This window comes from Elephantulus edwardii, unplaced genomic scaffold, assembly GCF_000299155.1.
Source record: "Elephantulus edwardii isolate Elephantulus edwardi_28Jun2011 unplaced genomic scaffold, EleEdw1.0 scaffold00224, whole genome shotgun sequence".
Classification (NCBI taxonomy): Eukaryota; Metazoa; Chordata; class Mammalia; order Macroscelidea; family Macroscelididae; genus Elephantulus; species Elephantulus edwardii.
The window spans coordinates 3,189,934-3,199,387 of NW_006399974.1; the positions used below are offsets into that span (position 1 = coordinate 3,189,934).

The 9,454-nt window shown below is 37.5% G+C and overlaps 1 pseudogene; it reads left to right on the forward strand.

Moving 5' to 3' along the window:
- The first annotated feature begins 226 nt into the window (after positions 1-226).
- On the forward strand, positions 227-479 carry LOC102850529 (annotated as a pseudogene).
- Positions 480-9,454: the final 8,975 nt, after the last annotated feature.

Sequence of the window (9,454 nt, forward strand, 5' to 3'; positions counted from 1 at the left end):
AACAATAATGCTAGATGGGGATACTCTCGTAAGTATAAGGTGATTTGCCTTATGAGATTCAAAGAGCAGCTTTTGCCAAGGAATGAAACTCAAAAGACATGAAGGATTAGGAAAGAAGGAAGATTGGACATGGTAAACACAGGCAGAAGGTTGGGAAAGTGCAGGCACATTTGATTGCAGTCAAAATAAAAACAAGTTTTTCCTGCACTGACCTCTGCATGCCAACATGCCTCTTACAAAGGATCTCCTTCATCCTTCCCCAGAAGAGAAGAGGAAACACAAGGAGAAGCGCCTGGTGCAGAGCCTGAATTCCTATTTCATGGATGTGAAATGCCTAGGATGCTATAAGATCGCCACAGTCTTCAGCCAAGCACAAACAGTAGTTTTGTGTGTTGGCTGCTCCACTGTTCTCTGTCAATCTCCAGGAGGAAAAGCAAGGCTGACAGAAAAAATGCTCCTTCAGATGGAAGCAGCTTTAAGAAAATCATGCTGAATCAAGATGAATGGGAAACTATCTCAATAAACAAAATTTTGGGTAAAAAAAAATCACAAAATAAAACTAATACGAATGGAAAACCAATTTTTTGTCCAAATGTTCACTCAAATCACAATAAAAAATTTTAAAACTGGGGCTTGAGAGATTTGCATCGTTGCAAGATAGTAGGTTAAAAGTTGCCAGAGAAGAAATAAGATAGTCTTTAGAGGAGATATCCCAGGAAATGGGTTAACACTGTCCCTGACCCACCCACATAGCTAACCCCAGAGCAGAAGCACACACTGAGAAAATGTTCAAGTTAAACAAGTGTGTTTGACTGAAAGATCTTCCAGAGTGAATATACCTAATCCTCATGCCCTGTCTGCCCACAGATATGTAACCTTTTCTTCCTCCCAGCCTCTCCTCAGCTTGGACCTTCTGAGGAAGACCCTATTTACTTGAGCTCTCCCACAGAGTTACCATTGGAGTCCTACTTGACCCTTTTCACAGTGGTTCTTCTATACTTAAGCAAAGGTCAGAATCACCTAAAAGGCTTGTTAAAATACAGTTTGCTACAACCCAGAGTTTCTGGTTCAGTAGGGCTGGGGTTGAGCTTAGGGACTTGTATTTTTAATCAGTTCCTAAATTATGCTGATGCTACTGGTGCAGGAAGCCCACTGTGAGAACCACTGTCTCGCAGAAACCACAACTCACTGCTTATTTGCATCTCCCTCCATTTTATTATTATTACATAGTCGACTCCTCTGGACTGTGTAGAACTTTGCTGAATAAATCAAAGGGAAAATACAATTTGGCAGCGGTGCAATTACTAAAAGGTTTACAATTCTATATAACCCTCCAACAGCTGTGGCGTGTATTCTCTGCCTTCCTAATACATTTGAAAAATTCCATAAACATTTTTAAAGTCTTCCTCGTCTCTAATGTTTCATGGTTCTCACCACACCATGCCTCACTATGGTCACACAAGCTGCAACCACTACTTCCTCTCATTGCTCCCACAAGAAAAGAATATAACAACCAGCCTTTCCAGAGGCGAACTCAGAACTTCCCAGTCAACACAGACTTCCGATGGGGGAAAAAACTATAGAAGCAAAAATGGAAAGTTTCTTTGGGGTTTGCTGCCTGATTTTCTTTATGCCTAGAAAATTTTTTTCAGCCTTGAACCAATGGAAATCTGCTGATTTGCATGAGTTTATCAGGTAGGTTTCTAAAAGCACACTTTTTTCCTTCAGAAATCCACACTTCTTTCTTCTCTCATCTTATGAGTGATCACTTGCTCCATAAGATTAAAAATTCTTGACAAATGTTAGATGTCTATTGGCTTTATGGGCAAGGAGCACAAATATTTGACTTTAGCAATGTGTCTGCTTATTAATTATAGTTTTTATTTGAAGCACAGTCTCTCTATCTGCTTGCACAACATCAAACATACATGCACTGTTATCCCTGCTCACATCAGAGAGCGATTAATCAATCATTAAAAGTTGCTTCATATCATGAGCAAAAGATTATTAATGTCTTATCATAGAAAAGCTTACCTAAGCTAATGTTTTCAACACTGAAACAGTTCATCACATTTGGCATCTTTTGGCTTTTGCTTAATACACAAGCCTACCTTGTCCCAGTGAAAATACCAAGTGACAAAGATCACACTGCAGGATCTATTGGTGGAGAGATAAGCGCTCAGAAAATGTGTCTATTTGAAAGCATTCAAATCTATTTTCATTGGCAAGAATCAGCAGTGAGGATGTGTATTTAAAAGAACTCAGGGTAGTTTCATTTTCAAGCCTGGGCTTTAGGCAAGGACATTTTTATTTTTCAAAATCTCTATGAATATTTTTCATTTCCTATTTTGCTGTTTGTCAATCATTTCACAGCTTTTCAGTGTCTTAGATCGTTCCAGGTGGGAGGTATTTTCCAAGTTCTAACAATATTCATCATTCAGCTCTCTAAGTAAGACTTGTTACTGTTCTTTAACCCTCTGTCTTTTCCAGTCTCTCTGTGTCTTAAAAATCAAAAGACATTATCTTTTTTTAAAAAAGCATGAACCACATTCACAGCCTAGGAGCAAATCGTTGCTACTTGTCAGAACCAGGATCTAGTTCCTTAGAAACCTGGGTACAATTCTTCACTCTACCACATGCTTCAAATTTGTCACTTATATTCTCAGTGCCCTAGTTTTCCCACCAGCAAAACGAGGGCAATATTACTATTTGTGAGTGTGATGAGAATGAAACAGTGTTAGTAAATTGTTTTGAAATTCTCAGATGAAAACAGATAATGGGAGTCAGGTATTTGGCTAAATCCACATTCCCTTGAGCCCAATGGGAATTAAAGAAATATCTGCTCTCTGAGGACTGTGAAAGATGAGGTCCTGGTCTCTGATTGTGGTATTTATCCTGCGAAAGAAAACAGGTTAAAAGTACTGTGTTGTTTAATTTTTTTCCTCCACTAAAAAAGAATGTGCTGTAATGTCTACAGGCAAAGACTATATAGTCTCTAACAAAAAAAATAAAGCATATTAATATATCCACTTCTGTCACTAAATGAAGTGAACCCTTGTAGTACAATGGTTAAAATACTCAGCAACTACCCAGAAGGTCAGAGGTTCAAACCTACTACTCACTCTGAGAGAGAAAGACATGACAGTCTGCTTCTGTAAAGATTTATAGTCTTGGAAACACTATAGGGCAGAAGCAGGTCTCTTCTGTAATCTAGGGTCACTATAAATCAGAATCAACTTGATTGCAAGAGGTTTGGGTTGTTTAGGTTACTAAATGGAAGAATTTCAAGATTTCGTCCTATGTAAATTTATTAACATGTGAACATAAGCTCTTGTAAAACATTGAAAGAAATAAATAATAGCCTGGAAGAATTAAGTTGGATTTTTTTTTTTAAGTAGCCATATTCTCTGTTGAGAATACAGAAGCTACAAAAATATGCTCATGGGAGAAGGAAACTTGAGAGTATGTGGATTATTTTTAGTGTGTCACACACATACACACACACCACCCCCCAAACACACACATGCATATTCGAAGCATTGAATAGAGGAAATAAGTAAAGGGAAAACAGTCTCAGTGAAAATCTGGTCTCTCTGATTGTTTTTTTTTTTAAATAGGGAAGAAGAAGACCTTTGTGAAACATTTTAATGTTAAACAATATCCCATCTATAGTCTAGAAGCAATTTGACAGCTGGGAATTGAAAAGACCCAAGTTCAATTCCTCACTCACCCTCCTCACAGATGACAGCCAGGAAGCTTCCTGACCCAGTTTATCCTGCAAACCTAAGGTTGTAATGATTTAATGAGAAGATTTCTGTGAAGTATATTCTTGTTAACCTTTGTTCTACAAAAAATAGACAGTGAAAAAGTTTGGAAAGAAAGTAAATCTTCAAAAGTCTTGCAAACACAGTGGGGAAATAAAGGCAAAAAATTATATTGAAAGCTTACAAATGCCCTGCAAGCTAAAGGGGAAAAAAATAGTTCTATTACAGAGAATAAGCAATATTGTTGCAGTTGTTATGTACCATTAAGCCACAACCATAGCTGACTCTCCAGTGGGTTTTCAGAGGCTTTAAATTGCATGGAAGGAGATTGCCCATCTTCCTCCCATGGAGCTGTTGGGAGATTCAAACCTTGTGCCTTTTGTTTAGCAGTGCAACTCCTAACCACCAATTGTGAATATATGAAAACAAAGCAAAGTCAATGAATCATAGAATGTTCACATTTGGGTACAAATTTATTAAATGATATTGCTAGAGGCCTTTCAGCCTGCTAAGAGTCATAGCAGCCTTATAAACAACAGATCTGAACCTTGACCTGTCCTGCTCTATCCTCACAACCACCACTATGTTCAATTCCATTGTTACCATCTCTGTGTCAACTCATCTTGTTATGAGTCTTCTTTTCTTCCACCTTTCCTAGCATCTCTTTTACCAAGGACACACCTTTCCTAACAACAGGTCCAAAGTATATAAGACAAATTTTCACCATCTTTGCCTCTAAGAAGTACTGAAATTGCACTTTCTCCAAAACACAGTTGTACATTCTTTTAGCAGTTCTTAGGATATTACCCTTCTCCAACATCGCAATTCAAAGGCATCTATCCTTCTTTGGTCTTCTTTATTCATTACCCAGCTCTCGGGTGCATAAGAAGAAATTGAAAATACGGTAACTTGAACCAAACACACCTTGGCAAGAAGCTAGTTTATTGCTCTGCTTTTTTTTTTCAGTTATGTTTATAGTAGTGAATATCTGTGACTATATTCTTTTTAATTTTATTAATTTTTATGAACATTTACAGAGATTTTTGGATTTCTACTCATTATCGCTCTGCTTTTACTGATGAGAAATATGAGGTCCAAGAGTAACTTACTCAAGCTCATTCAAGTAATAAGGAACAGAAGGAAGGCGAAATTACTCAAATTTTTATTCTATGTCCATTGCTTTTTCTTCCATGCCATGCTACCATTTAAAAGGCCATCGTTTTTAAAAGAAATCAGAAAATAGAACTAATTTGTCTTAACTCTTCCAAATTTTAGTGTGACCACAAATAATCGATCCATTCTTAGATTTTCTGTTTTATTTTTATATTATCTTTGTTCATGAAAGTGGTTTATTTATTTAATTTGCTATTAGAAAAAATAGATGCAACTAACTATCTTTCATTAAAAGCTAAGAGTGTGTGTTTTCATGGACAATTCCCAGCTTCCCTTGCATAGGCAAATGTAAAACTGACTTCCAGCTAGTGAAATGAGACCATAAATTTTGCATAAAATCTTTCAGCTTGGCTTTTAAAACCTTCACTTGCTATCCATTATATTCTTTCTATCTTTACCTGACACATGTGAACATGGTGACCTTTACAATCACAATTTGAGGATGGCAGAGTCACAATATGGAAGGAGTTTGGGTGTCTAAACCTTTTATTGAAGAATGCCATTCTGTTCATTACAGACTCATTTAAAAGAGACAGAAAAGCTACATTTATGATGTAATAATTTGAAACTCAGTTATTGTCAGGTTAACACTGACTCATGTCAGTTATGTCAGTGTAGAGCTGTGTTACTTGGGGTTTTCAATAGTTATTTTTTCAAAAGTAGATCGCTAGTTCTTTAGTCTGAGATACTTCCCGAGTTAGTTCAAACTTTCAATCTTTAAGTTAGTAGTCAAGTGCATTAATCATTAGCATCAACCCTGTATGAAAAATATTCTTCTTGTTAGGAACTTTGGAGTTGACTCTAAGGAACAGTAGCTCTGAACCCTGCCCACTCCTTTGCCATCTTCATTATCTCTGACACACTTGAGCCCCTTCTTGGAACTATTTTTCCTTTTGCTGAGCTTTCACCTTTCAAAACATGATGTCCCTTTCTAAGGAATACCTTCTTCTAGCAACATGACCTAAGTATGTGAAATTAAACTGTCAGTCTGGTCTCTAAGGAGCATTCTAACTGCATGAATCCTAAGACATCATTTGTTTGTTTTATGGGGTGTGTGTGTGTGTGTGTGTGTGTGTGTGTGTGTTAAGTATTTTATATTGGTTTGCTTACAAAGTTTGTATACTTTGTGTTTCACACTATTCTTCATTCACATTGTGTTTCATAGAGTAATTCCCAATCATCATGTTTTATAAAATTAATCACCATTAGACTAGGCCCATCATAAATTACACTGCCTTTTCAGGTCTCTGCTGGATCTCTCCTATTTCCTTTACCCTCTCCCTACACTCACTAAATTGTGCAACTTTGTGATTTCACCCCTACCCATCCTTATCCCTCTGCTTCCACCTCTTACCTCCTTGAGTCTCCATACATATTTACTATTTATCCTTTTATTTTTACAACAATGATCTTATGCAGCATTTGTCCCTAGGAAACTTAGTTCACTCAGCATAATACTTTCCAGTCTCTTCCAAATTATGTGGTATGTTTTGAAATTGTTGCTCTTGAGTACAGCATAGTAGTCCATTGTGTGTATGTACTACAACTTCTCAATCCATTCAGTTGTATTTGGGCATCTGGGCTGTTTCCATGTTCTTGAGGTGGTGAAGAACACTGCTATGAACATTGGTGTAGAAATCTCAATTTGTGTATCAGTCCAAGAGAGGATAGAACCAGGCTGCTTCTTGGCGGCAAGGATTTTGAAGCTTTATCTAACATACTTTAGACATGTTGCAAGGAAGGACCAGTCCTTGGAAGGGATGTCATGCTTGGGAGGGTGGAGAGACAGTGCAAGAGAGAAAGACCCTTGATGAGATGGATTGATTCAGTGACTGGGGTAATGGGGGCTGGGTGTGTCAGAGACAAAAAGGTTGGCACAGGATAGAGCACAGTATAGGGCTGTTGTACCTAAGGTCACTATGTGGCACAAGTGACTTGACAGCATATAACAACAACAACAACAACATATCCCTAGTATTGGAATAGCTGAGTCATATAGGGTTTCTAGATTTAGTTTTTTTTAAAAAACAAAAAAACACCAAACTGCCTTCTAGAGTGGTTGTACCATTTTACAGTCCTACCAACAATGTATGAGAGTTCTCACTTCTGCACATCCTCTTTAGCATTATATATTGCTTGCTGTCCTGGTAAACTTTGACACTGCTATGATGGCATCTCATGATTTTGAACTGCATCTCTCTTACTGCCAGTGATTTTGAGCATTTCTTCACATGTCTGTTTGCTATCTGAAAGTCTTCCTTTGTGTCTTTTGCCCATTTCGTAGTTGGGTTATCAATCCTTTCTCTTCTCTTCTCTTCTCTTCTCTTCTCTTCTCTTCTCTTCTCTTTTTCTTTTCTTTTCTGGAGGCCTAGGCGTATTATGTAAACTTTTGTTATGAGATTGTATCGTCAAATTATTTTTCCCAGTCAGTAGATTTTCTTTTCACTCATTGGGAGAAAAAAGAAAAAAATTGATGTGCCCAGGGATTTAGTCTTTAGAAGGTCCCATTCATCAGTTCTATCTTCTCCAGATTGTGCATTTCTGGCTTTCCTTGGCAGCCTCTGTACATCTAGACTAGGCCTTCTAAGTTTGGTCCAGATTTGTCTGTTAGGAACTTTATGGTTTGAGGCTTTACTCCCAGGTCTCTGATCCGTCTTGCGTTGCATTTTCTTTATTGTGTGAGATGTGGATCCTGTTTCTGCAAGCACCAGTCCTATTTTGTCAACACCATTTGTTGAAGAGGTTAGCATTTCCTCATTTGATAGCTTTGATTTCCTTGTCAAATATCAGTTGACCATAGATAGATGGGTCCATTTCTGGGTTCTTGATTTTGTTCCATTGTCATATGTGCCTGTCAGTACTATGCTGTTTTACTTATTACCACTGTGTAGTAGGTTTTGAGGTCAGGGAGTGATATGCTTCCCACTTCATTTTTGTTTTTCAGAAGTGCTTTGCTTATACAGGGTCTCTTTTCTTTTTAAATAAACTTGACAATTTCCCTTTCAATTTCCTTGAAAAATGAAATTGATATCTGTATTGAGATTGCATTGAACATGCAGATAGCTTTTGGTAGATTGTCATTTTCATAGTATTGAGTCTTTCTATCCATGAAAGGGCACATTTCCCCCATTTATTTATATCTTTTAATGTTTCTTGTAGAAGTGTTCTATAGTTTTCTTTGTGCAGGTCTTTTGTGTCTCTAGTTAGGCTCATTCCTAAGTATCTCAATTTGTGGTTAGCCCAGATGAAGTGGACTGATAGAGTAACTGGGGCAATGGGGGTTGGTGTGTCAGTATTAGTGAGACTGGCTTAGGATAGGACAGGGTTCACAGCTGCTGCACAGGTGAGTCATTGTAACATAAAAACAACAATTATTAATTGTACTGCTTGTTTTCCTGTAGTCCATAGGATATGGATTCAAAGGCATCATCTTTTCTCTGTAATCTTTATTTATTCTCCAGCTCTCAGACGCATAACATGTAATCAAAAATAATATAGCCTAAACCAGACATGCCTTAGTCTTCAAATAAACATAATCACTTCTCAGTACTTTGGAGAAGTCCTGACAGCTGAGTGCCCAATGCAATACATCTCTTGATCTCTTGACTGTTGGTACCAAGAGTGTTAATTATGGATCCAAGAAAGATGAAATAATTGACAATTTCAATCTTTTCTACATTTACCATGATGTTGCTTATTGGTCCAATAGTGAGGATATTTTGTTTTCTTGACGTTGAGATGAAATTTATATTGAAGGCTATAATCTTTGATGTTCTGCAGCAAATCCTCTTCACTTTCAGCAAGCATGGTTGTATCATTTGCATAACGCAGCTTGTTGATGAGAAGTCCTCCAATCCTGATGTCACATTCTTCATTTTATAGTCCACGTTCTTGAATGATTTGCTCAGCATAGAGATTGATTATGTATGCAGAAAGGATACAACTTTGACATACTCTTTCTGATTTTAAACCATGCTGTGTTCCCTTGCTCTTTTGGGATAACAGCATTTCAGTCTAGGGGTAGATTTTATATGAGCATAGTTAAATGTTCTGGGGTTCCATTCTTCTCAATGTTAGCCACTGTTTGTTATGATCTACATAATCAAATGCCTCTGCATAGTCAATAAAAGACAAATAACATTCTTCTGGTATTCCCTGCTTACAGCCAGTATCCATCTAATATCAGTAATGATATTCCTGATGCCATGGCTTCTTCTAAACCCAGCTTGAATTTCTGCCAGTTCTCTGTCAATATGGTGCTCCAGCCATTTGGGGAGTAATCTTCAGCAATATTTTGTTGCATGTGATGTAAATAACATTTTTCTATATTTCCCACATTTTGTTGGGTCACCTTTACTGGGATTAGGAACAAATATGGATCTCTTCTAGTCATTCGGCCAAGCAGCTGTTCTTTAAATATCCTGGCATAGACTGCTGAGCATGTCCTGGGACGCATCTGTTAGTTGAAACATGTCAACTGGTATCCTATCAGTTGCTGGAGCCTTATCCACAACCCC